Source organism: Cyprinus carpio, unplaced genomic scaffold (assembly GCF_018340385.1).
Source record: "Cyprinus carpio isolate SPL01 unplaced genomic scaffold, ASM1834038v1 S000006557, whole genome shotgun sequence".
In the NCBI taxonomy this organism is placed as follows: domain Eukaryota; kingdom Metazoa; phylum Chordata; class Actinopteri; order Cypriniformes; family Cyprinidae; genus Cyprinus; species Cyprinus carpio.
In genome coordinates this window covers 719,221-732,890 of record NW_024879219.1, presented here as the reverse complement: position 1 = coordinate 732,890, position 13,670 = coordinate 719,221, and the positions used below count along the sequence as shown (strand labels likewise).

Genomic DNA, 13,670 nt, shown 5'->3' with positions numbered 1-13,670 from the left:
AGTTAGTGCTGTTTGTGAAAAGAGAAATGCACTCTGTTGTGTTGTAGATCAGTGTTTGTTCACTCATTCAGGTTTTGTGATGTGTAATGCTGTTGAATCAGTTCTGTTGGTTTGTTTTTCAGTTATTGTCACTGTTGTTGTAATATTCACTAGTACACAGTTAGTAAGAGTTTGTCTTTATTCTTCTGCTCGTGATCAGACTGTTGTCTTGAAGTTCATGAAACAGTTCTCTGCTGTGATCAAATCTGTAAAATACCAGTCAGATGTTTTCATGTTTATCTAGACACATATACAGTCCCCACACAATATCTTCATATTTGTTCATCTTTATAATTATCAGCTGAATGTTAACATTGTAATGAGTTTTTCTCTTTGTGTTCTAGTGCTGATTTCAAACATCTACTCTGGACAAACTGAAAGTGAGTCAATTTGATTCATATATTTTCATCACTTAAGATTGATTGTACAGTAACTGTTATAAACCAACTGAAATTACTCACATTATGTTGACTATAAATGCACCCTTTTAATAAGTTGAATTATTCATGTGACAATTCTGAGGTGTTACAAGAAACATCAGTTTATCAAAAACAGCAGATATATTTTTATACGTTTCCAAATTCTCAATGATTGAATATTGACAGAGCTTTTATATATGACTTTTATAACAGCTATAGAGAGCAACACTTCAGTCTCATCTGATTCAGCATGTGTGTTTTACAGTCAAGTAACTGTGTTCATACAGTAAAGACAGAGCATTATTTTTATTGTGAATTGTTGTCATTGTACAGAAACACCAAAACCCTCAGTGACCATCAAACCTGCTCAACATGTGTTCAGAGGAGAGAGAGTCACTCTCAGATGTGACATAAATGCTGAAGGAGTCACTAGCTGGCAGTACAGCTGGTATAAAGACGGTTCAGTCAATGCTTTCAGTGATAAACAGGAATACACATTCAGTTCTGTTACTGAGTCTGACGCAGGTAAATACTCCTGTGATGGAGCAGAGAGAGGAGGATCACGAACATCTCACCGCAGTGATGAAGTTACACTGACAGTATCAGGTGAGTTTGATCATCTCTTCACATACACACACAAGTTTAACATGTTATTAATGATTATTTTCTCACCTTCAGTTCCCAGAGCAGTTTTAAGTGTTTCTCCACAGACGTGGTTGACTGAAGGAGATCCAGTGACTCTGATCTGTGAGGTTAAAGGCTCCTCTACAGGCTGGACATTCAGCTGGTTCACTCTAACTCTCTCATCAGGTAAGATATAATGTGCTCCATGTAGTAACATCTGAATAAACTGGTTTCATAAAAAAATAATAGAGATTAAAAATATTTACTCAATCTGAATACTCTGATTATACCAACAAAGATAATTTATAAGACTCTCATGTAAAAATGTCTGCTCATTTCTTGAGGTAACTGCACTTTTTCACTTTATACAGACTACAGATATCGTTATGATCTGCTCTCAGACAGCAGCAGAGGAGCTGGAGGAAACTACACTGTCACTTCTGCTGCTCTAAAACACACAGGAGTTTATGTGTGTAGAGCAGAGAGAGAAGAACCAGTCGATTACACACAGTACAGCAACAAACAATTATTATGGGTCACTGGTGAGTTCAAACTGAACCACAGAATGAGTGACACTCTGGACATTTTCCTTGATTTTTTTTAGAGCTTGAAGTGTCTTGAAATGTTGTCCTGTCATAATATATAAAGCTACTTTTGAATGATGTGAATGGAGAAAGATGCTTCTGCTGTCAGGTGTAGTAACTGCATCTACTAGCAGGGTCTAAATAAACCAAACTAACCAGAAAAACCTTGATTCCTGGTTAACAGCAAACATGTATAACGTTTAATGTCATGAAATACTAAAATAAAACTACTGTGGTACAAAAGTGTTACTTACGAATCAAACAGGTGTAATAAAATGTGTTATCTGACCTATTTATAAAAGTGTTTTCATAATTACATTTATTTTAAATATTTGTGTCATTGACCATACATTGATTCTAGGAGGCACTTTACCAACAACACAAGACACTCAGTGTACACATCAACACATTTTATAGAATGAACCATATAAACACTTTATCAATCATTTTACAGTTTGATTAATATCTGTCTACTAATAATATCTTAGTAAATTAATATACAACAAACTTCTTATTCTTCTTAGACTAAATTTCTGAACACTACTCCTAGAGTTTTCATCAAAATAAATATTCAATAGAACGTCAGAATATCAAATAAATAAAAGCTAAAAAACAAAATTACAGTATATCCACATTTAAAATATATAACAAAATATAAGAAATAATATGGAGTACAGAGATGGAACATCAAGGGACATTGAAAGCAATGGAGAAGCAATGTGTTTTGGGTAAAGATTTAAAAACTTGTAAAGTAGCAGCAGATCTAACATGAACTGGTAGGCTATTCCAAAGTTTAGGGGCCTACAACAGAGAATGCCCCCCCCCCCCTTTTCTTTGATTTAACTCTAGGAAAAGATAGCAATCTAAGATTACTAGATCTCAGAGCTTGAGAGGGGTTATGTAAGGAAAGCAGTTCAGATTAATATGAGGGAGGTTTAAAGACTTAAACACAAAAACAAGGATTTTAAACTCCACTCTAAAATGCACAGGCAGCCAATGCAGAGAAGCTAAGACAGGAGTGATATGAGTAAATTTACGTAGGCCCATTAAGAGTCCTGCTGATTCATTTTGGACCAACTGGAGATGGGCCAAGGTAGTGGTATTCATTCCACAATACAAGGAGTTACAGTAATCTAAACGTGATGATATAAAAACATGAATTACTTTCTCAAAGTCTTGAAAAGTGAGGAAAGGCTTGATTTTAGAGAGAATATGGAGATAAGAGAAACAAGATTTAACGACCGAATTTACCCTGACTATCAAGTTTCAGCTTGCTGTCAAGCAAAACACCCAGGTTTTTAACAAGGGTTTTGGCTTGGGATGTACCAAAGTGATTACTGAGATATTTTAAGGGAATGCCACTAGGGGGACCAAAAATAATAATTTAAGTTTTATTTTCATTAAGGTTAAGAAAATTTGATGCCATCCAGATTTTGATGTCCTTCATACAAGTCAACAAAGTGTCAAAGGTGTTACTATAAGAGCGATTAAGTGGCACATAAATCTGGCTATCATCAGCATAGAAGTGAAACAAGACTCCATGCTTCCTGAAATGGAAAAAAAGTGAGTACAGAGAAAAAAGTGTTGGTGCAAGTATTGATCCCTGTGGGACCCCCATGGGAGGTTAGCAGCTGGTGACATGTGGGTGCCTAGTTGAACTGAGAGCCTCCGGTCCTTTAAATAGGAACTAAACCAACTTAAAATAGTTCCCGTCAAGCCCACATAGGACTCGAGTCGAGCAATAAGAATATGATGGTCTATCATGTCAAATGCAGCAGTAAGATCTTACAGAACCAATACAATACTATCAGCCTGGTCAGTTACCATATAGAGATCATTTAACACCTTTAATAAAACTGACTCAGTACTATGAAAAGTTCTGAATCCTGACTGAAATGTTTCATAGATGGAGTTTTTTAACGGAAAAAGTTTACATTTTCTTCTTCTTTTTCTGCAGTCTGATCTTAATCTTTTGTGATGGTGAGAAAACTTCAGCTTCATCCTGGAATCTCTCAGTATCTCAGTTCAGACTGAACATGACTTACTGTAAAAGTCATGTTTTGGGAGTAACTCCTTTTGGCATCTCACAGTTGTTAAAGTCAACATGAACCAGCATCACAACTCTTTTGACTTCTGAGTGAAACAGAATATTCAATGAGAAAATGTGTAGAGAAGAACTTGATTTTATCAATCAGGAATTATTTGGAATGTAAAAAAAAAAAAATCCTGATATATACACTTACTGGCCACTTTATTAGGTACACCTGTCTAATTGCTTGGTAACATAAATTGCTAATAAGCCAATAACATGGCAGCAACTCGATGCATTTAGGCATCTAGATGTGGTGAGCACGACTTGCTGAAGTTCAAACCAAGCATCAGAATTGGGAAGAAAGGGGATTTAAGTGACTTTGAACGTGGAATTGTTGTTGGTGCCAGACGGCTGGTCTGAGTATTTCAAAAACTGTTGATCTACTGGGATTTCCACACACAACCATCGGTTGCACTTTATTTTACAGTACGTGTACTTACATGTACTTATAGTGTACTTATAGTGTATTTATCTAAGAAAGTTCTGGTAATACAAGGTAACTACATGGGGTAGGGTTAGGTTTAGGGGTAGGTTCAGGGTTAGTACCTAGTTATTACGCAGTTATTGTAATTACTATAATAAGTACATAGTATATACATGAGGAACAGTACTGTAAAATAAAGTGCTACCCAACCATCTCTAGGGTTTACAGAGAATGGTCCGAAAAATAGAAAATATCCAGTGAGCAGCAGTTGTATGGAGGAAAATGCCTTGTTGATGTCAGAGGTCAGAGGAGAACGGCAGACTGGTTAGAGATGATAGAAAGGCAACAGTAACTCAAATAACCACTCGATACAACTAAGGTATGTAGAATACCATCTCTGAATGCACAACACATCGAACCCTAAAGCAGATGAGCTGAAGCAGCAGAGGACCACACTGGGTGCCACTCCTGTCAGCTAAGAACAGGAAACAGAGGCTACAATTCGCACAAGTTCACTAAAATTGACAAAAGAAGATTGGAAATACGTTGCCTGGTCTGATGAGTCTCAATTTCAGCTGCGACATTCAGATGGTGGGGTCAGAATTTGGCATAAAGAACATGAAAGCATGGATCCATCCTGCCTTCTCTCAACGGTTCAGGCTGGTGGTGTAATGGTTTGGGAGATATTTTCTTGGCACACTTTGGGCCCCTTAGTACCAACTGAGCATCGTTTAAACGCCACAGCCTACCTGAGTATTATTGCTGACCATGTCCATCCCATTATGACTACAGTGTACCCATCTTCTGATGACTACTTCCAGCAGGATAATGCACCATGTCACAAAGCTCAAATCATCTCAGACTGTTTTCTTGAACATGACAATGAGTTCACTTTACTCAAATGGCCTCCACAGTCACTAGATCTCAATCAAATAGAGCTCAATCAAATAGAGCAGCTTGGGATGTGGTGGAACAGGAGATTCGCATCATGGATGTGCAGGCAACAAATCTGCAGCAACTGCGTGATGCCATCATGTCAATATGGACCAAATCACTGAGGAATGTTTCCGAAGCCTTGTTGAATCTATGCCACGAAGAATTAAGGCAGTTCTGAAGGCAAAAGGGGGTCAAACCCAGTACTAGCAAGGTGTGCCTAACAAAGTGGCCAGTGAATGCACATTGCTTTATTTATCTTTGGAATAGCCAATAAATTCAATGAGGTACTTTTTGATTTTAGATTGAATTTAAAAATAGACATGGATGTTTATCAGTATAATAGCAATTTGTTTTTTTTGTTTTTTTGTTTTTTTTTAATGAATTGCCTCTCTGAGGCCTGATACACACTGATGAAATAAACTGTTTGTTCATCTCTATTTTCTGGGATTTCGTTGATAACAACAATTAGACAATATTTTGCTGAGTGTATTTTTGTTCCGGTATCTTGGCTGGTTTAGACCTGCAATGGCCAGCTGACTAATATTCTTCATATTTTGTGTGATAGTTGGTTCACAGTAGTGACAGAAATTAACTTTTAATTTAAAGGTGACAATTGCCCCTTCATGCTTCATTAGTCATTGAATGTCCGGACTTTCAAGGCATGTTTCTGTTAAATTTTTCCAAACTGAGTGACATACTCGACAGTGTCAGCTCACGTTGTTAAAAAAGATGGTACATTTACATTTATTCATGTAGTAAATGCTTTGAATGTGGTCTCTGAAGGTCAGCTGGTCATCAATGATTAAGCTAAGATTTCTGTCTGATCTGATGATTATTGATGATTTTTGCTGGATGGTGAAGTTGTGCTGCATTGTTGGAGTGGCAGGAAAGATGAGAAGCTCTGTCTTCACTAGACTGAGTTTTAATGCTGAAATGTCCATCAGGCAGTCAGAGATTTGTGTAGCTGTTGTGTGATCAACTGCTTGATGTTAAAAGTAGAGCTGTGTATCATTAGCATAGCACATAGCCTATCACACACCGTTATCATAAAGCAGTTCAGTCCTAATATAAGTCTCAGTATACCAATGCTATTTAGCCTCTTGTTTGCTTCACAAATTATAACCACAATCCACATTGTAATTTATAAACATGTATATTCCTCATTTCTTAATGTAAGTCTTCTGAATTGTATCACTGCTTTGTAGCAGATGCTTTGTAGGTTTTTCTTATTTTGTTATTTAAGTTATTTCTTATAACTGTTCATGTTTCATTTTTTTAAATAAAGAAACAGTGTCTTTTAAAATATTCTGGTGCTGATGCTTTCTCAAACATTGTTTCAGTGTCACAGTAAAAACAAATGAAGAATGATCTCTTACTACAGTCACTCAGGTGTTACATGTCAATTATTAAGTATTTTGCATTTTGGAACAAAATGCTACTGTAATTTACATTTTTTTTTTATATTTAGTATGTAACTTTTTGTTTTGTTTTATTCACGCTGCATACTAGTGTTCACATGGTGAGAACTGCTGGTTTTGGTGACAGTGATGGTTTGTGAACGCTACAGAACAGGAACATGGTGTCAAATGCTGAATAGAGTTGTGAAACAACAATAGTGTTAATAGTTTGAGAAATATTTTAGAAATGTTATGTTGATGACAGTGAATTTTAGTGTTTCAGGAACTGAGAAAACTGATAAGAATAGAGATTTACAAAACTTCTCAAGTAATTAAAATGTGTATGTGTTTAGTTTTACTAACATTTCTCATTCTGCAAGAAGCGATAACAAAACAAGATCTGAAGACCACTGATATGATCTTCTCTTCACACTGCAAGTGCTTTATTTGGTATCACGGCACCATCAACTAGAAATTCTTAGTAATGCAAGCTTCCTCTTTCATGCCATTCTCTCAGTTAAATATTGATGCATGTCTGATGTTGGCTATTTCTTTCTAAAAATACTTATATTTTTCCTGCGTACCTAACTAGCATTATACCAGGCTACAATCCATCACGCTCCCTAAGGTCACAAAACGCTGGACTTTTGGTAGTTCCTAGGATAGCAAAGTCCACTAAAGGAGGTAGAGCTTTTTCACATTTGGCTCCCAAACTCTGGAATAGCCTTCCTGATAATGTTCGGGGTTCAGACACACTCTCTCTGTTTAAATCTAGATTAAAAAAACACATCTCTTTCGCCAAGCATTCGAATAATGCATCTCATAATTTTGACTGCAGTTGTATCTGATCAAATGCGCATTATTATTCTTTAGCTTGGGTTAAACGGTTTCTAAAGATCTGACCGCAGGTTTCAGGAAGTCTTGAGTCTTTAACACAGTCTGTGTCTTTAACTGTCTGTCATCATTCAGTCACTATGGAGCTCAGTCAACTTCCTCTTGTGCTCTGTGAGTATTATTTCCTCTAAATGTTTTTCAGTTGAATTGCCATTATATTATGTAAATGATCAAGTGTTTTAGTGTTCCTAGATTTGTCTTTTCTAGCTGCTCTCAGTTTCAGATCCAGCTCTAGTCCGTGATATATGAGTGAAGGATGAGTTTGAGAGAGGAAGTGTGCAGTTAGTGCTGTTTGTGAAAGAGAAATGCACTCTGTTGTGTTGTAGATCAGTGTTTGTTCACTCATTCAGTTTTGTGACGTGTAATGCTGTTGAATCAGTTCTGTTGGTTTGTTTTGCAGTTATTGTCACTGTTGTTGTAATATTCACTAGTACACAGTTAGTAAGAGTTTGTCTTTATTCTTCTGCTCGTGATCAGACTGTTGTCTTGAAGTTCCTGAAACAGTTCTCTGCTGTGATCAAATCTATAAAATACCAGTCAGATGTTTTCATGTTTATCTAGACACATATACAGTCCCCACACAATATCTGAATATTTGTTCATCTTTATTATTATCAGCTGAATGTTCACATTATAATGAGTTTTTCTCTTTGTGTTCTAGTGCTGATTTCAAACATCTACTCTGGACAAACTGAAAGTGAGTCAATTTGATTCATATATTTTCATCACTTAAGATTGATTGTACAGTAACTGTTATAAACCAACTGAAATTACTCACATTATGTTGACTATAAATGCACCCTTTTAATAAGTTGAATTATTCATGTGACAATTCTGAGGTGTTACAAGAAACATCAGTTTATCAAAAACAGCAGATATATTTTTATACGTTTCCAAATTCTCAATGATTGAATATTGACAGAACTTTTATAACAGCTATAGAGAGCAACACTTCAGTCTCATCTGATTCAGCATGTGTGTTTTACAGTCAAGTAACTGTGTTCATACAGTAAAGACAGCACATTATTTTTATTGTGAATTGTTGTCATTGTACAGAAACACCAAAACCCTCAGTGACCATCAAACCTGCTCAACATGTGTTCAGAGGAGAGAGAGTCACTCTCAGATGTGACATAAATGCTGAAGGAGTCAACAGCTGGCAGTACAGCTGGTATAAAGATGGTTCACCCAGTGTTTTCAGTGAACTACAGGAACACACTTTCAATTCTGTTAATAAGTCTGACGCAGGTAAATACTCCTGTAAAGGATCAGAGAGAGGAGAATCACGAACATCACACCGCAGTGATGAAGTTACACTGACAGTATCAGGTGAGTTTGATCATCTCTTCACATACACACACACGTTTAACATGTTATTAATGAGTGTTTTCTCACCTTCAGTTCCCATAGCAGTTCTAAATGTTTCTCCACAGACGTGGTTGACTGAAGGAGATCCAGTGACTCTGATCTGTGAGGTTAAAGGCTCCTCTACAGGCTGGACATTCAGCTTGTTCACTCTAACTCTCTCATCAGGTAAGATATAGTGTGCTTCATGTAGTAACATCTGAATACACTGGTTTCATAAAAAAATAATAGAGATTAAAAATATTTACTCAATCTGAATACTCTGATTATACCAACAAAGTTCATTTATAAGACTCATGTAAAAATGTCTGCTCATTTCTTGAGGTAACTGCACTTTTTCACTTTATACAGACTACAGATATCGTTGATCTGCTCTCAGACAGCAGCAGAGGAGCTGGAGGAAACTACACTGTCACTTCTGCTGCTCTAAAACACACAGGAGTTTATGTGTGCAGAGCAGAGAGAGGAAAACCAGTCTATTACACACAGTACAGCAACACACAGTTATTATGTGTCACTGGTGAGTTCAAACTGAATCACAGAATGAGTGACACTCTGGACATTTTCCTTGATTTTTTAGAGCTTGAAGTGTCTTGAAATATTGTCCTGTCATAATATATAAAGCTACTTTTGAATGATGTGAATGGAAAAAGATGCTTCTGCTGTCAGGTGTAGTTACAGCATCTACTAGCAGGGTCTAAATAAACCAAACTAACCAGAAAAACCTTGATTCCTGGTTAACAGCAAACATGTATAATGTTTAATGTCATGAAATACTAAAATAAAACTACTGTGGCACAAAAGTGTTACTTACATAAGTGAACTTGGTGGAAACGAATCAAACAGGTGTAATAAAATGTGTTATCTGACCTATTTATAAAAGTGTTTTCATAATTACATTTATTTTAAATATTTGTGTCATTGACCACACATTGATTCTAGGAGGCACTTTACCAACAACACAAGACACTCAGTGTACACATCAACACATTTTATAGAATGAACCATATAAACACTTTATCAATAATTTTACAGTTTGATTAATATCTGTCTACTAATAATATCTTAGTAAATTAATATACAACAAACTCAGTTAACTATGAACACTACTAGGTTCACACTGTACAGACAAAGAAGAACTGATCCTCGAGTTGAGTCTGGTTTCTCTCAGGGTTTTTTCTCCAATAGTAACAGCTTATGGAGGTTTTTGTTGGTTATCACAGTTGTCTTTGGTTTGCTGCTGATGGCATAATGACAAATATATTAAGGTGTAATTTTACTTAAGAAAGTTTTAAATATAAATTATAACTTTAACATTTTTTTCTGAACAGCTGCTTTGAAACAATTTAAGTTGTGTAAAGTGTTATATCAATAAAACTGTCTTGACTTGATTTGTGAATTGTAGCTGTGATTGTCTTCTCAGGTGTTTCTCCTCCAGTCTCTCTGATCGTCAGTCCCAGCAGAACTCAACACTTCACATCTGTCTCTGTCTCTCTGAGCTGTGAGGACCAGAGTAACTCTACTGGATGGACAGTGAGAAGATACACAGGCAGATGGCGGCTGGAAGATTGTTCATCATCAGTGTCTGGATCACAAACAGGATCTACATGTACAATCAGAGACACCATCACATATGACACTGGAGTGTACTGGTGTGAGTCTGAATCTGGAGAGAAACATCAGCCTGTAAATATCACTGTACACTGTGAGTCTGTGTTTCTGTATTTATTCATTTCATAAAGCCCTGATTTTATGTTTTGGATATAAGTACTGTAGCTGGATTGTGATCTCAATTCAATCATCCACACAATCTTATTCCTAAATGATAATTGATTGTATTGCTGTCTTGTATTTTATGATTGACATTTATTTGTTCTTGAGTGTTCTGAAAGGCACATTAAAATAAAACACATTATTATTATTATTATTGTTATTATTATTATTATTATTATTATTATTATTATTGTTGTTGTTGTTGTTACAGTCTGACTATATTCTTATTATTCATCAGTTGATGTTTGCTGTGTTTCTGTAGCTGGTGTGATTCTGGAGAGTCCTGTTCATCCTTTGACTGAAGGAGAAACTCTGATTCTACGCTGTTTAGATCAATATGAATCCCCACCAAAGCTCAGAGCTGATTTCTATAAAGATGGGTCACTCATCCAGAGTCAAACTACAGAGATGATCATCTCTACTGTCTTAAAGTCAGACGAGGGTTTCTACTCCTGCAAACACCCAGAGAGAGGAGAGTCACCCAAGAGCTGGATCTCAGTCACAGGTGAGACTAGAAACACATTTTCAAAATGCTTCTGTGTAATAAACATAACTAATATGACTGTAAAATGTGTTAATCTCAGCTTCCTCCAGAAGATCAGGATCTGATGATCTCAGTCCAGTGATAGCTGGAGTGACTGCGGGACTCATATTTTTCATCGTCTTCTTGGTCTTTCTGTGGTGCTACAGAAGCAACAAAGGTTTGTCTTCTGTCATATTAAAATTCAATGATATTTTTTGCAAACTCTGTTCCTAAATTATCTATTTATGTATGCATAAAGGAGATTAGAGTCATTTTGACCCCCTTATTTCCTCAAAATATTTAAAGAGTTCATTTGCAAAAACAGATAACTAAAAACAAATAATTTTCAAAAAAAAAAAAAAAAATTCATTGTGCATTCCAGTTAATCTCCATCAAACTGCAGTTGGGTTATTTTGATGAGGTTAAAAAATAATAAAACAATACAGCTAACTAAAACAATAAAAACATGATAACAGTAAAAAACATGGTTTTAGAAAAAAAAAACTGAGTTATCTTTTTTAGCAAATAAACTCTTCATTTTCATGAACATGTTATGTTTGTGTAGGTGGAAGATCTGAGTCTCTCTCTCGTGTCAGTCAACAGCAGAACAGCAGTCAGACATCAGAGCAGAACCAGACTGAAGCGGAGTGAAGCCGGAAATAAAACACTCATGTCTGGTCAGTCTTTACCCAGAAATCTTTACAAGCTGAGACTGAAGATACTTAGAAATACTGTATCTTTCAACTAAAAAGACAAATCATTTCCCCTCTTCTGAAGTGTAACATGATATTTGTGTGACTGACATTTATATTTCAATTAGATGTAATTCAGTTTTATTTAATTATTAAAATACTTCATATGTAATGTAGAATGTTAATAGCTCATTACATATTTAGCAGAGTTTAGCTTTAAGTCAGTGTCAACATGAAAACAGTATTTTTCTGTGGGCTTAAATGGTTTTAATAATTTAAATTATTTTAATTTATTACATGAACTGCTCATTTTTATGACTCTGTTGATGCAACAATTAATGAAGACATAAGCACAGGTAACTAATGATAGATAATTATGCCAGGTTGATTATTTAATAAAGTAGTTGTTTTCTAAATAACCAAAACCATCTTTGTCTTACATTTCACTGATATTTGCAGAGAAAAACACATTTCTTATTATTATTTTCTCTGTTATTGATTGTAGACATTGTAAGTGGACCTACAGATGTCACCTATGCTGAGATTGAATTCAAACCTACAGAGAAACAGAAAGAAAACAAAGGTAAACTGAAACAAAAGTTGATGCTCAAATGGTTTCCTTTCAAGGGAACTTCGAACTGCGTCCTCTATGGGGCGCTATACGGAACACCTCGTCGTGACCCGTGTCTGAAGTAGGTAACACTTTATAATAACGTTCTGTTATAAGTCATTTATAAATTATTAGGTAATGATGAACTAATCATTTACAAAACATGACTATACATTCATAAATGATTAATAAGTAATAAGTTAACATTTTAGTAATGTTTTATTAATTCATTTATAAGTAACTTATAAGTTATTAGTTAATGATGAACGAATCATTTACAAAACATGATTATATGTTCATAAATGATTAATGAGTGGTATGCTAACAATTTACAAATGTGTTGTAAGTTATCTTAAAAAAAAAAGTTCAAATCATGAAATAAATCAAACTGATCATTAGTAGATGGTTTATAAGTTATTAGTTGAAACATTATTTATCACTTATAAACCACTGAAGTATTTCTGTCAAAATTGTTTTGTATAATTATCTCAATTCAATCATTTATAAATGACTTATAACAGAACGTTATTATAAAGTGTTACCCAGACGCCTTGTATATGCTGCCTCAGGTGATGCTCCCCTCGCCAGAGGTTTGTAAATTTGAGCTTGCCTCTCCCGTGCGGTTCAGAGCCTCTGCGATGCTTAGGAACCTATAAGTACACACGCTAAGCTCTGTGTACTTTCTGAAAACCACATAGTGGTCAGTGTGCACGTGAACACTTTGCGCACTTTCTAAAATCCATGTAAGTGGTAAGTGTGCATGCAAGACTTTGCACACTTTCTAAAATCCTGTATGGTAAGGGTTACGCGCTCCGCCTCGTTCCCTTTCTTGAGATGATTAGACCTTGGTTCCTTGGGCTCCATTCAGCCAGTGTGTATTCGTTTATACACTTCAAGCATCCCTTCCCTCAACATGAGGGCTATTTGGGCGTTTCTCGTGGTAGTTTAGCAGCGCTCCCCTTTTCCAATATGGGTCACCTATGAGTGCGCTACTCTGAATTCGGAGTTCTCCTCTCATATGAGACTGAGTTCTCTGTTTTTTTATGAGGGCCTCTTTTGCTTTTTTTTTTTAGATCGACAGATTACAGATTATTTCCACAGTCCCCGAGTAGGGAACGAGACACTGCATCCTCTAGCTCCCTGCCATGCTTCGGACGAAGAAGTGAATGACATGTTCTCCCGGTGCCTGTAGTAACGTCAGAGGCTGTCGCCGGCCAACAAGTTGGTGTTTTTTTTAATGTATGCTTAGACACTGGTCATGACGAGGTGTTCCCCATAGCGCCCCCTAGAGGTCGCAG

At 35.9% G+C, this 13,670-nt stretch overlaps 1 pseudogene; it reads left to right on the top strand.

Annotated features, from left to right (window-relative positions):
* The first annotated feature begins 275 nt into the window (after positions 1-275).
* Positions 276-12,442, top strand: LOC109074060 (annotated as a pseudogene).
* Positions 12,443-13,670: the final 1,228 nt, after the last annotated feature.